Raw genomic sequence first — 15158 nt, 5'->3', positions numbered from 1 at the left:
AATCAGCCTGAGAAAGAACAGGGCAAGACAAAAGCTGCTGTTTTGCTGAAAACGAAACACCATCTAAGATTTAGCGAACATCAGAAAACCTAAATGTCTGACAGATCAACTAGAGGATGCAGTAGTTAAGACAATGCCCTAGCATTCGAGACAACGATACTTCAAATCCCAGTCGGGCCATCCACATTCCTCTTTCTCTCTCTCTCTTTCTCTCTCTCTGTCTCTGTATGTCTCTCTCTCTCTTTTTACTGTTATACTTCTGACTGGTTAGATGCTGCCCGCCACGAATTTTAATTCGTGTCGTACTTCCAAAGTCCGTCGTGTGTTACTTTGTTCGCAAGATAACAGACTGCTTCACTTCGTCTACTTTGTTGGCCTCAGTTTTGTTGTTACGTGTATCTCTGCTATCATTCCCGCTTCTCTTGATTATTTTTGTCTTTCTTTGATTTTCTCTCAGTCCATAGTGTGTGTACATTAGTGATTAGGCTGTCCACGCCACTTAACATGTCTTCCAATTTTTCCTCATTTTCATTAAGGATAGCAATAGCTTTAGCGCATTTTATCGTTCACATCAATTTTGATCCAGCTATCGAACCTTCCTTTTATTTCCATCATTGTTTCTTTCAAGTAAAAACTGAACAGTAAGGGTGAGAGACTACGTCTATGTCTTTCATGTTTTGTCAGCCGAACACTTCGTTCTTGCCCTTCCACTCACGTTTCTCCCTCTTGATTCTTCTACATATTGTTCGTCTTTCAATGTAGCTTACACGTATTTTCCTGAAATTATCGAACATCTTGCACCATTTTACATTGTCGAACACCATTTCTAGGTCGACGAATTCTATGAAAGTGTCTTCAGTCTTACTTTCATTATCAAGAGCAACTCCAGCACTACCTTTCTGGTGCCTTTCCTAAAGCCAAATTGATCGTCATCTTATAGTTCCTCAATTTTCTTGTACGTTCATATTTGGCATACATAGGAAAACAAATTCACTACTGTACAACTACGTTATTGATTACTAACTGCTGGAAACCGTATCTGAAGAAAAATTTCAAGGATTTACTATCCAGTTCGACCTTAAGTGGAATTACCATATAAAACAAATAACATGAAGAGCTAAATAAATGTAAATGTCGTGTGACTTAGGGCCTCCCGCAAGGTAGACCGTCCGCCGTGTGCAAGTCATTCGATTTGACGCCACTCCGGCGACTTGCGCGTCGATGGGGATAAAATGATAATGGTTAGGACAACACAACACCCAGTCCTTTTTTTTCTTTTTTTGATAAAGTGCTCTACCAACCTTTTTTATTTTTTGCCTTAGACAGTTTTTTTGTTATTTTCTTTTTTTTTTTACAATTTATATTGATACTTCCTGGCAGATTAAAACTGCCTGCCAGTCCTTTTTTAAGAAAAAATAAAATAAAAATAAAACGCGGTTCCTCCGCTTTATGGTCCAACAACGCGACCACTTTTTTTTGGGAACAGGAAGGCAGGGTAAACAAACAATCTTTATTCGTACAACTGTGCTGTCCTAGGGATAAGAAAAGTATCGAGACAGCAAAAACAATTTGGAAACCATAAAATCAACGTAAAGGCCGCCCTCTTTTTTTTTCTTTTTTCTTTTTTTTTGTAACATGAATAAGGTAAATGACAATCGTAGTCACGGGCGGGAGTGAAAATGAAGTTATCTTCTCCATCACAATACCTGCAGCACGTGGTGTCGCATCATAAATCTGGCAGAAAGCCATATAATCTTGACCATTTCTGCCATTGTGGGCGGCATGTATTTCTCCTGCGTCAAAAACCACTCAGCTACCGCGGGCGGACAGAGCGAAAGTGGAAAATGTAACTACTGTTTTGCAGTACAACGAAAAACCAGCCAAAGTTTCGAATTTAGCTTTCTTTTTTATTTCCTAGTTTCGGGCCGGGACCCATTTTCAGATCATCGTAACAGATAGTCAAAAGATATTTTCGAAAATGCAAAAATCATATCAAAAATATGTACGTATTGTAGAGCGCAAATGAACAGTCACAGGGCATACACATATCTGTATGTGCTGCAACTTCATTTGCACTTCATAATATGTATATATTTTTTACATGGCTTTTGTATTTTCGGAAAACCGGTTTTGACATCTGTTACGATGATTTGCAAATGCGTCCCGGTCTGAAACTAGCCATCGAGTATATAAAAACAAGTGAAATTCGCAACTTTGGCTGGCTTTTTGTTGTACTAGAAACCTTAGCTACATTTTCCTATTTGTATTGGAAACATCACCGCCAGATTTAGTGATTGGGAAGTATATAAATATGCATTAAAAATAGCAAATAGCAGTTTCTCAATCTACATCGTACCACTCTTCTATTACTACGTGCCAGTCACTTGGAGCGCTAGCGTCGCTTTAACTATCAAAACGTTTCATTTTTCTTGCCCTGTAGTGTTTCGCGGCTGTTTGTCGCAGATTGCGTTTCTGACTTCACTCATGTAGAAAATACAGTCTTGTAAAATCAGATGAAGACATAGTCGAGAGCTTACACTGGAAATCACACACCTCCGCCCTGGTGATGGGTTGCCAGCCTGACGCCAACATGAGAGAGGAGGCGATGCCAATAAACCGTTCTATTACCGTAACAGGTTAAAGTGAGTTGCGCCAGTGCTCAGACCACAAACATCCTCCCACGTTCCAAAAAGCGTTCACTGAAACGCGAAGTCAGCCTTGCCTTCACTGCTTCCAGGACAGACGTGACGCCACCGTTCCTGGAAGTGTCCGTGCGAGGCCGAGGTGCAGTGCTATTGACGTCAGTGCACACTGCGTTCGAACAACACTCTCCGTTTCTGTTTCACTATGGCAGGCAACACACAATGTGTGCAGAGGAACTATTTCCTTATGTTCTACTTGACTGAACAGGGTTCCTTTTAAAAACATGTCCTCATTAATTCTACTTCACTGCTTCGTATTGTTATTTTCTCCTATACAGGGTGTTACAAAAAGGTACGGCCAAACTTTCAGGAAACTTTCCTCACACACAAATAAAGAAAAAATGTTCTGTGGACATGTGTCCGGAAACGCTTAATTTCCATGTTAGAGCTCATTTTAGTTTCGTCAGTATGTACTGTACTTCCTCAATTCACAGCCATGATTTCATACGGGATACTGTACCTGTGCTGCTAGAACATGTGCCTTTACAAGTACCACACAACATGTGGTTCATGCAGGATGGAGCTCCTGCACATTTCAGTCGAAGTGTTCGTACGCTTCTCAACAACAGATTCGGTGACCGATGGATTGGTAGAGGCGGACCAATTCCATGGCCTCCACGCTCTCCTGACCTCAACCCTCTTGACTTTCATGTATGGGGGCATTAAAAAACTCTTGTCTACGCAACCCCGGTACCAAATGTAGAGACTCTTCGTACTCGTATTGTGGACGACTGTGATACAACACGCCATTCTCCAGGGCTGCATCAGCGCATCAGGAATTCCATGCGACGGAGGGTGGATGCATGTATCCTCACTAACGGAGGACATTTTGAAGATTTCCTGTAACGAAGTGTTTGAAGTCACGCTGGTACGTTCTGTTGCTGTGTGTTTCCATTCCATGATTAATGTGATTTGAAGAGAAGTAATAAAATGAGCCCTAACATGGAAAGTAAGCTTTTCCGGACACATATCCACATAACATATTTTCTCTCTTTGGGTATGAGGAATGTTTCCTGAAAGTATGGCAGTACCTTTTTGTAACACCCTGTATATGCTACATATTTAACTCAAAACGTTGGCATCATGAAACCTAAGTATCTCCCGTCGTACCGAATATTAAAATAACTTACGAAAATGAAATCTGGCAACGTCCTCTACAGTAACTGAATTTCAAAAAATGACCACCCCGTCGTTTTCAAGGCACAAATGGAACAAGAGATCGCTGTGCGTGGCATGGACGGGGCTGTAAAAACATCGGTCTACTCGGCTGCTATCCCGTAACTTATTTGAATGGTATCATTGATTTGGCAACTTACAGTCTTTGTTAGCGCAATGGGTAGCTTCTTTCTTTATAAAAAGTAGGATGTTGATTGACAGTCTTGGTAAAAATATATGCTAGTACATAAAATAACTTTACTGGTGGGATCTTCTTGGGTTATCATTCGCCTAGCAACGTTACCTCGAAGTGTCTTCAGAACTAATGATAACTAATAAGAAATTACGATCTTTATGATATTGCAGTGCCTGTGTTATTCCGAATTATGATGCAATGTTCCTTTGGACATGCTTGCATCTCCAAAAAACAGGCACTACGGTGACTGCAGATGTTACGAAATACATAAAATGTATTCGCAATTTTGAATACATTTCTTGTGTGTATACACACACATCAAAAAAAGTTTTTCATCGCAGAACTCCTGGAGGTAGACGTTGACTGTGGGTATCGTGTCGCAGACACAGTCCCTTTGACTGTTCAGACATCTCACTAAACCTGCCCAACGATATAAACAACCATGTATGACCGGCGCCTATCAGTTCCAGACATTCCACCAGGAATGAGGTACACGGCTCATGTTGTCTGTAGTCCAACCATGCCTAGATGGTCAATACCGCGGTTTGATCGCGTCCGCATTGTTACTTTGTGCCAAGAGGGGATCTCAACAAGGGAAGTGTCCAGGCGTCACGGAGTGAACCAAAGCGATGTTGTTCGGACAGGAACTGTCGATGACGCGCTTCGCTCAGGCCGCCCAAGGGTTAAAACTGCATTGGATGACCGCCACCTACGGATAATGGCTCGGAGGAACCCTGACAGTAATGCCACCATGTTGAATAACGAGCAGCCACAGTACGTCGTGTTACGACTCAAACTGTGCGCAATAGGCTGCATGATACGCCACTTCAATCCCGACGTCCATGCCGAGGTCCATCTTTGTAACCACGACACCATGCAGCGCGGTACAGATGGGCCCAACAACTTGCCGAATGGACCGTTCAGGATTGGCATCACGTTCTCTTCACCGATGAGTGTCGTATGTGTCTTCAACCGGACAATCGTCGGGGACGTGTTTGGAGGCAACCCAGTCAGGCTGAACGCCTTAGACACACTGTCCAACGAATGCAGCAAGGTGGAGGTTCCCTGCTGTTTTCGGACGGCATTATGTGGGACCGACGTACGCCGCTGGAGGTCATGGAAGGCGCCTTAACGGCTGTACGATACGAGAGTGCCATCATCCGACAGATTGTGCAACCATATCATCGCTCGACTAGAATGGTCAGCAATTTTCTCCAGACCCTATCGAACAGGCTTCGGATAGATTGAAAAGGGCTCTTCATGTACTACGTGACCCACCAACCACCCTGAGGGATCTACGCCGAATCGCCATTGAGAGTGGGACAACCTGGACCAACAGTGCCTTGATGAACTTGTGAATAGTATGCCACGACGAATACAGGGATGCATCAATGCAAGAGGGCGTGAGGACGTACTACTGCGTATTAGAGGTACCGGTGAGTACAGCGATCTGGACCACTACCTCTGAAGGTCTCGCTGTATGGTGGTACAACATGAAATATGTAGTTTTCATGAGCAATGAAAAGGGCAGAAGTAATGTTTATGTTGGTCTCGATTCCAATTTTCTGTACAGGTTCCGGAACTCTCGGAATCGAGGTGATGCAAAACTTTTTTTTGATGTGTGTTGTAATAAATTCGTTTGAATGTTGCTTTAAGATGTCGCTACCACTCGGCTGACAACCAGATAAATTTCATCAGTAATATTAGCCGAGAAAGAGCGCGTTGTTAAATACACTTTCGAGAAAAAAGTGTAACGTAATATACGTCGAACTCGATGAACTAGATTCAACTTTTTTTAATTCCACCAGGAAAACTGTTGTATTCAGCTCTTCAACATTCTAGTTTACGTCGCAGGGAACATTTTCATTCGTCGAGGGGTTCTTCACTCCACTATGTTATATCAGTGGAACAAAAAGCAATTTTTTTTAACTATAAGAATTACTCTTGGTCAGAAAACAGGAGTGGAGTGTACTGTAGTTCATGTAACACGATGGGTCGGGACTGTATCTAGGCCTAGCTGGTGCACTTTTGTCATCGCCAAATCCAATTTGTCAACATATGCGTTACTCAGGTGAAAACCACTCTTTTGTGACCTAAAGTAAGAGTTCAGTGGGCATTATGGTCACGAGAGGAGAGCAATAGTCACTTTGGGTCACAGGAGGAATGGTTTGTCCATTCTGGGACAAATTTGATCATAAACATCGGATCGCCTACGTGCACACAAATTTACGGTTTAACATTATAGATAATTTTCCAGTATATAATATAAAGACAGCCAATGGCAGGCGCCTCTGACTTTCCGTGCGCGCATGCGCGTGATCCGCCGTCTTTCTCGGTACATATCCGCGTACCACAGTCAGTTCCAACGTAGCGTCCGCGGCTAACCGACCGCTTTCCACGAAGTGGGGCCGGGGCTGTTCCTCAGCTAAGTGACGTAGCTTGACATGGTACCACGGTACTTTAGCTTCTGGCATGTATTAGTTTATTTTATACTTCTGAACAAGGCTAGATTATTCTAGCTGAAACCTGGATAAAGACCTGCAACATTTCGCAACTGAGAAGGATTTTTAACATATCAATTTATTACAGTTGCTGACAGGGCTGCAACATGTTAATTAATTTTATGTGGAAGGTTTTGTGTGTGTGTGTGTGTGTGTGTGTGTGTGTGTGTGTGTGTGTGTGTGTGTGTGTCTATTTACATTACAGACATTTACATTATGTGTCACTTACGTTTTCTTTTTTCTCTTTTTTCCTCATCTTCTTTACTGTGATGGGTATTGAGCTGTCACTGTCACTGTTTCACTGTTTACCAGCTGTAGAAACAAGATGGCGGGCAGTGGAACAGTTGAAGGTGTGAAAACAAGATGGCAGCCAGTGGAATAGTTGAAGGTGTTCCTGGCAGATGTTTTGAATCTTTCACAGATGTATGTGACATTGTGTGTGTGTGTGTGTGTGTGTGGGTGTGTGTGTTTATGTGTGTGAGAGAGAGAAGGTTTCAGGATTTTTCATTATTATTGTTATTTATTTACCCAGAAATAAATGGATTGTTAAAGCAAACACGGGCAAAAGAACTTCAACCTCATGATGATTAGCTGAACTTAATTGTTTGAGAAGCTTGATAATATGATTCTTCCTGTTCTAGTGTTTGTGAAATTTCATATCCACAAATCTGAGGCATTGTACCAAATTTACTTACTCCTCTCATATACTGTTTCAGTAGTTATTATGACTCAGTTTGTTGAACAGAACTGAATATAGTGTGGCTCTTTTTCAAACTTTAGGGAGAGTCTGTTTTGTGAGAATCGCTTTATAATTGTTTGGAAAATATCTTTTACCATCTCTTCTGTTGTTTTCTCTCTAACAGGATTTATTATAACATTAGAATTATCTGCAGAATGTACCAATTCTGCTTGTTGTATGTTAAGTCACCTATATAAGGAACAGGAGTGAACCCAAGTTTTAACTCTTTGGGGCTTGCTTTGTAATTTCTCCTCAGTCACTAAAGTTTTCTACCCTTCTTACATTTTTTTTTTTATATTTCAGAGCAATCTTCAACATTCTGTTTGTTAAGTGTGATTCAAACCAGCTGTGGGAAAAGCCATCAATTTCATAAAGTTTGACTTCTTTTTAAATAATTAACATGATCTACATAATCAAATGCCTTGTAAAGATCACAGAAAATATCAACTGCCGATACTTTTATTACTAAAGCCTTGTAAGATAATAATAATGGCGTGTGAAGAGGGCCTCCCGGCGGGTAGACCGCTCGCCTGGTGCAAGTCTTTCGATTTGACGCCACTTTGGGGACTTTCGCGACGATGGGGATGAAATGATGATGATTAGGACAACACAACATCCAGTCCCCGAGTGGAGAAAATCTCCGACCCAGCCGGAAATCGAACCTAGGCCCTTAGGATTGACAGTCTGTCGCGCTGACCACTCAGCTATCGGGGGCGGACACTAAAGCCTTGTACTGTTTGATGAGTGAACATATAAAAAGCATTCTCAGTTGAGCAACCCCTCTCGAATCCAAACTCTGATATGCTAAGTACATTGTTTGCACTTGTGTGTGAGACTTTCTTGAACCTGGGCCTTTCTAGGGTGTTTTGGAAAAAGGTGTTAGTAAGGGAATGGGATGACAGTTGTTACGTTCTGTCTGGTCAACTTTCTTATCAATAACTTTAACAATACTATGTTTCAACATGTCTGGAAAGATTCCCTGTGCCCATATTTCACTGCACATATCATTGAGGACATCACTCATTACGTTGGAAGAAATCATCAGAATTTTTTTTTCTTTTTTGAAATTCCAGTAACACCACATAAGCCTTTATGTTTTAGAATTTTTATAATTCTAGTAATTTCAGCGAAGGATTTAGGTGCTCATTCTAGATTCTTAAAGGTTTGTTGTATATCATTCTTAATATAATATTTTGCTTCTTCAACCGAATCATTTAATACTATTTTGGCTGCTGCAGTTAGAAAGTGATTGTTAAAAACGGTCACAGCTTGTGAATTATCAGTCACAACACTGTCATTTAGTTTAATTGTTATGGAGTCTTGTACAGTGACTGGCTGTCCTGTCTCCCATTTGACAATATCCTATATAATTTTAATCTTACTATCCATATTATTTATTTCTTTTAGGATGAGCATACTTCTGGACATTTTAATGACATTCCTTAAAATACAACAGTAGTTTCTGCAGTATGCAAGTAATGTCAGATTTTGACTTCCTCTGGCCATAATATGAATTTTCCTCTTCTCCTTGCTTCAGATTCTAATTCCCTTAGTTATCCATTGCTCATTTTTTTCTTAATGGACCTTCTTAATAAGTTTTCAGGAAAGAAACTTCAAATATTGACACACATGCGCTATGGAGTAAAATTAATCTGATGTTAGCATCTCTTTTTATACATACCTCATCCTGTATCGTGCCTTTTGAATTACTATAAAAATATTGTATCCTTTTCTCATTAATAAGCCTCTCAGCTTCGTATGAACCCTCAGGGTTGAATATGTCACATTGTTTATTTCCATTGATATTATATCATGATTAGATAGCCCATTAACGACAGGGTACACGTTAGTTGTTTCAGCCTGAGCACCATGTTTAAAAATGTTGTCAGTCAGTGTGCTATTATCTTCCTCCATGCAAGAAGGAAAACTGATCACTGATATTGGATTGAAACACCCAAATAATGATTCTAGTTCATTTTTCCTGTGTGTATTTTTTAATAAATCTACATTGAAATCCCCATAAACTACTAATTGTTTCTTCATATCCAATGGGTTGCTCAGTAATGCATCTACATTTCTCCTAGAGGCGATCTGCCGACTGCTACAATTATCAGACAAATATCTGCAGTAACAACTCACAATCACATGCTTCTAAATTCTCATCAACACAAAAGCTACTTATTTCATTATTTTTCACTTTGTATCCAACTTTTACATATGTTACAACTTCTCCTTTTTCCAAGTTATGTCTACATGATAATGATGCTAGTGTACAATCCATGATATTTAACTTCTCCATCCCTGTGGTTACGTGATACACAGAGAGGCACAGAACAGCTGTCATTCCAGAATTTTCCACAACTCCTAGGCATACAAAAAGCTCATCTACCAGTTTTTTCAACTCTCTAATTTTCCGACAAATCAGGTTAATTTTACTTTTCTGGAGACTGCTACGCATATAAGATCCTGTCCTACTCTAACTTCTTTCAATACTCTCTGTCTGTAACCTGATTCAAACCTAAAAAACGTGCCCCTTTGACTCCAGTAATTACAGTGACTTTGTCATGTGTGGTTACGGCCCCCATTACACTTTCTGCAAGACGTTCAGCTTATCTTTCCTTCCATCTCCTATTTTGGTGTAGGGAATGACCAGTGTATCTCGACCTCCAAACTGCAGTAATAGTCATGGCGCAGATATAATACTTTGCTTTAGTCAAAAGCAATTCGCTCTGATCTTCGTTCACAAGGTTTACAGTCTGTTAACCTAGGACTGGTCATGCCTCTCAAAGCCCTCCACAAACACCATACGAGTGTGTGCTGCTGCTGCTCCTATTTCCTCCATGTCTCCTTTATTGCTATGTTCTAAGTTGCTATCCAGACTGTTTCTTGTAACTTATCCTCTCCATCAAAATTTACGCACAAGGGTCCTGTGTTCTCTGTGACCTGGCTGAGCTTGCCGCGAGGTTTCACGATTCTTGTGATATAGTATTCCACACCACGTTTTTCCTTAGTAATCGGCCTACATCTCTCCTGTGACTGCTACTTAGCAGTAAGATTCATTTCTTTCTACGTGACTTTTCTACCGACCTAACCTTAATCGTCGTTCCTATGAATTTGCTATACTGTATGTAGGTAAAAAAAACTGGTTGAGACTCTTTTCTTCCTTCATGTAACAAGACATACTGATTGCTAACCGGAATTTGAATTGTTAATTTCTGAGGGTTTCTCCTTTCTCTTATTGTTCGCCTTCTCTCAGCTTCCAATGTCTCATTCTCCCTTCAACCTATTTCATTCAAAATATACAATTCTTAATGTGTCTAAAAGGCACAAATACTTTTTACCTGATTTTGGCAATACCATAATGTATGCATAACCTCAGATATATTCATACCAATGCCAATGTTGGTTCGTTTTGCGTAGCATGTGGGCCTAAAATGATACAATGAGCAATTTGAATGGATATGATTGCCTTATTTTTCTAGATTTTCTGTTTTAGATGTTGCAACTGTGAGCACTATGTCTGTCTATTTATGTTTTTTGACCTAGTGGATGTGAAAAACAAAGTCTAGCATGATGATCAAGTTCGGTATGTTTCGTATTTAGACGTTTTCAAGAAAAAAAGATTTGAAGTTAGTCATCCCAGCGAAATCAATAACCTACTTTTTGGTTATTAATAGCATTGCCATATTTGAAAGTCAGTTTTATTTATTGACATGTATGATGCTAAATGGTTTGTTTACAAACTATGTAATTAGTTTTTTAGACTATTAAGTCATTGTATTTCAAGTAAAACGAGCTCAATACTGATAATAGTGTTGTGTGCAATGTGGGGAGGGGGGGGGCAGAGGGGTGGAGGGGGCAATATCTGTTACTACAAACATTATTCAAGGAACGCTGTGTATGAAAATCTATATTTAACACGTAACATGTTTACAAAGTTTAAAGTAATGATTCACTTCACCATTTACCAGTTTAGAGGAAAGCTACTACTGCATGTTTTACACTAAGAGAAATGTATAACTGACATTGTTGACTGGCTCTTATGTCTTTGAATTAGTATCTACTTTAGGTCTCGTCGGGGTGTTTCATATTCTGCCGTTTTTTCAAAAAATTTTCAATAATGGTTCACTTCACCAAGCATCAGTTTAAGACAGAAGATTATAACACGTCATGTTCTGCAACAGGAAAATTATAAATGTTTTGGTTTTCTAGCAAATAATAGTTGATAGTCCCCTATTGTTGGTTTCGAGTCTGGGAGCCAAATACTATTGTGATTGGATATTATATGCTCGTTGTGCTATACTTTCTCTTTAAAAGATAGCAGCTGTGAGCTGTATGCCCTTAAACGCTTGTGTTAACCTTGTAAGCATCTTAAACTATTTTAAATTTATTCCTTATTTTAACATTTTGTGGGAAAGATGATTTGAAATTACAGCCATTTCCACAGTGGAATCAAGAACCTACATTCCTATTTTTGACATTATTTGTGGTGAAAATGTAAAATGGTTTGTTTATTTACTAAATACTACAGTTGTGCAGCTAAAATGTGCTGAATTTTCATGGTAGCATTGTCTGTGATGTCAGGGCGGTATTTGTTATTGCCATTTACTTTCAAGGAGAGATAGCTACAAAAACCCTCATCACCTGACGTTTCTAGAAATTTATCAGTAGTTTTTTGCGTTACCAAACACAGTTTGATGGCAGAAGGTAATATACATCACGTAACACAGTAGAAAAATATAACTGACATTATTGATTGGCTAATATAGCTGTTCATTAGTTTCGATTTTTGACGTATCTGAGGTTGTGTTCCAATGGAATGCATAGCATTTGTTCTCAATTACATGACGAAAATAGCTGAAGTAACACCTTCAGTGAAGAATGCCTGCAAATATTCACGATATCATTACTGTCTGTCAAGAATTTCCATCGCTGACCAACAACACTTACTAGAAGATCCTCACACAACACTACATGACAAGAAACATTGTGAAATTCAACTAAAATTGTAATCAGTATAATTTTGTTCTACATTAAAATTATGTAAAGTAACGTATCGATTCTCAAGCAGTACACAAAGCTAAATTAGAAGCAGAATGGTCTTGGTTAAATATCGAAATTAGTCAGCAGTATGCTAGTTTTCTTTGAAAATAATTTATTAATAGTAACTGTACAATTTATGAACATAATACCGACATAGTCACATCAAGTGGCATGAAGAAAAGTCCTTGCTATTCGCTACATTAAGAATTTTAATCTATTTTTTTCGCAGCATTATCACACCCTGCGGTTGATTGTCATCTTCTTCTTCTTTTCCTTTTTCCTCCATTTATGGTTTAAAATCCACGGAGAAGAAATAAAAACTTTGAGGTTCGCCGATGACATTGTAATTCTGTCAGAGACAGCAAAGGACTTGGAAGAGCCGTTGAACGGAATGGATAGTGTCTTGAAGGGAGGATATAAGAAGAACATCAACAAAAGCAAAAGAATGGAATGTAGTCGAATTAAGTCGGGTAATGTTGAGGGTATTAGATTAGGAAATGAGACACTTAAATTAGTAAAGGAGTTTTGCTATTTGGGGAGCAAAATATCTGATGATGGTCGAAGTAGAGAGGATATAAAATGTAGACTGGCAATGGCAAGGAAAGCATTTCTGAAGAAGAGAAATTTGTTAACATCGAGTATAGATTTAAGTGTCAGGAAGTCGTTTCTGAAAGTATTTGTATGGAGTGTAGCCATGTATGGAAATGAAACATGGACGATAAATAGTTTAGACAAGAAGAGAATAGAAGCTTTCGAAATGTGGTGCTACAGAAAAATGCTGAAGATTAAATGGGTAGATCACATAACTAATGAGGAGGTGTCGAATAGGATTGGGGAGAAGAGACGTTTGTGACACAACTTGACTAGAAGAAGGGATCGGTTGGTAGGACATGTTCTGAGGCATCAAGGGATCACCAATTAAGTATTGGAGGGCAGCGTGGAGGGTAAAAATCGTAGAGGGAGGCCAAGAGATTCAGAAGGATGTAGGTTGCAGTAGGTACTGGGAGATGAAGAAGCTTGCGCAGCATAGAGTAGTATGGAGAGCTGCATCAAACCAGTCTCGGACTGAAGACCACAACAACAACAACATGGTCTGCTCGTTGTCATAGCTGTACAATCTGCACTTACAGATAGCAACTTACCTGAACAATCCCACAGTCCTATGGTACCTGATAGATAAAGCAAACAGATAACTACGAAAACTATCTCTTTCTTTTCTTAATATGTTGAAGCTCTGTCTGCTGTTTGATTTTGTGACTTTGAGGTCAATATAATGTGTTGTTGCTTCGGTTTCCATAGTGATTAAATTGTTTTGGTGTGTGTTACGTATCTGCATATGCAAACTGTTTATATATTCTTATGGTTCATCTCTGAGGCATATGGTATCAGTTACATATGTGTGCAAATATAAGTCTTCATATTTTTCTTGTTTGTTTCGCTTACCTCTACAAAAATTCTGTTTTTAATATGATTGATTAAGATATTTGTTTTTACATATTAGAGTGGGCATTCCATTGGGAAGCCCTCCTTTCTAAATTGTTGAATTGTCAAACAAACTATAAGTTTGCTTCGCGATTATTTTTATGATTTGTAACAGTTATTCTAAATGGTGATTTGTGCAGCTATTCTTTTATGGTGGCTGTCTGTGTCACCAAGTGGGATTAAAGTGCACGTGTATTGGACATTAAAGGTAATCAGTTTTGCAGTTGATGGGATATGTTATTTTTCGAACTAACACAAAGATGTTTTAAATAAGTTTTATTGCTCTGTTGTTTGTAATATACAACTGAGTATTAGTGTTTTAACTTTTCAATGTAGTATGTGGGCGCATTATTGAAACTGGTAACAGGTCTCATAGGATTGTTGTGTTTATGTATATTGGGATTACTTCTGATTATTGTTGCTGCTCGTTATGTTTTGCTCTGTGTTTTGTGAGTACGTTTTTGACATTTTAATGTGTTTCTTGAGAATCATATGGATCTAATAGTGGAGCAGACTTAAGTTCATCATTATATTTTTATGATAGGTCTGTGTTTTATGCACATACTCCTTTATATCATTGAGCCTAAAGTGTTACTTAAGTCAGATTTTTTAGCGTTGCAGTTATTTCCTCTAGTTTTTTTCTTTGTAGACTCGACTGACAAACAAAAAATAGGTAATTGATTTAGCTGTGGAGATGACTATAACTTCAAATCACTTTTCTCTCTTAAACATCTAAATAAAAAATGAAGCTAACTATGTACTATGCATCTGTTTCGAAGTTAACAAGGTCAACACACATATATTTTGGCACATTCTGCACATAACAGTTGTATCTAAAACAAATAATCTAGCAAAATAGGCCAATAGTATTCTTTTACACTGCTGGCAGTATGATGTATTACCATTTTAGGCTCCCAGGGTATGAGAAACGAGCTAACAGTGGCTATGATTCGAAATTAATTCTCTGAATCCGAATTACTTGAGATCTGTTGTATTATGTATATTTATACTACCCACTTTTTGCCCGATTTAGAATTATTTTGCACAGCTGTGGATTGTTACTAACAGTGTGTGTTCTTTCAGACATGCATGTAAGTATTACAAGCCTAGGTTGGCACAACACTGCTCTCGACTACCCGTTTTCTCGTTCTCCACGTTGTGGGAATCCAGTAATGTTGTCTAGCATTAGGGGATGAATTCAGCGAATTCCGATATAGTGATGTAGACAGCATTAGGTACAGAAGGTTTGGTCGGACTAGTTAGAGTGCTTAGATAACCGAACTGGTTAATCTGGCAGTCTCTATTGAGCAGTAACTCTATACGAAATATAGTTGATATCA

Source organism: Schistocerca cancellata, chromosome 6 (assembly GCF_023864275.1).
Source record: "Schistocerca cancellata isolate TAMUIC-IGC-003103 chromosome 6, iqSchCanc2.1, whole genome shotgun sequence".
In the NCBI taxonomy this organism is placed as follows: Eukaryota; Metazoa; Arthropoda; class Insecta; order Orthoptera; family Acrididae; genus Schistocerca; species Schistocerca cancellata.
This window is presented reverse-complemented; position numbering follows the sequence as displayed.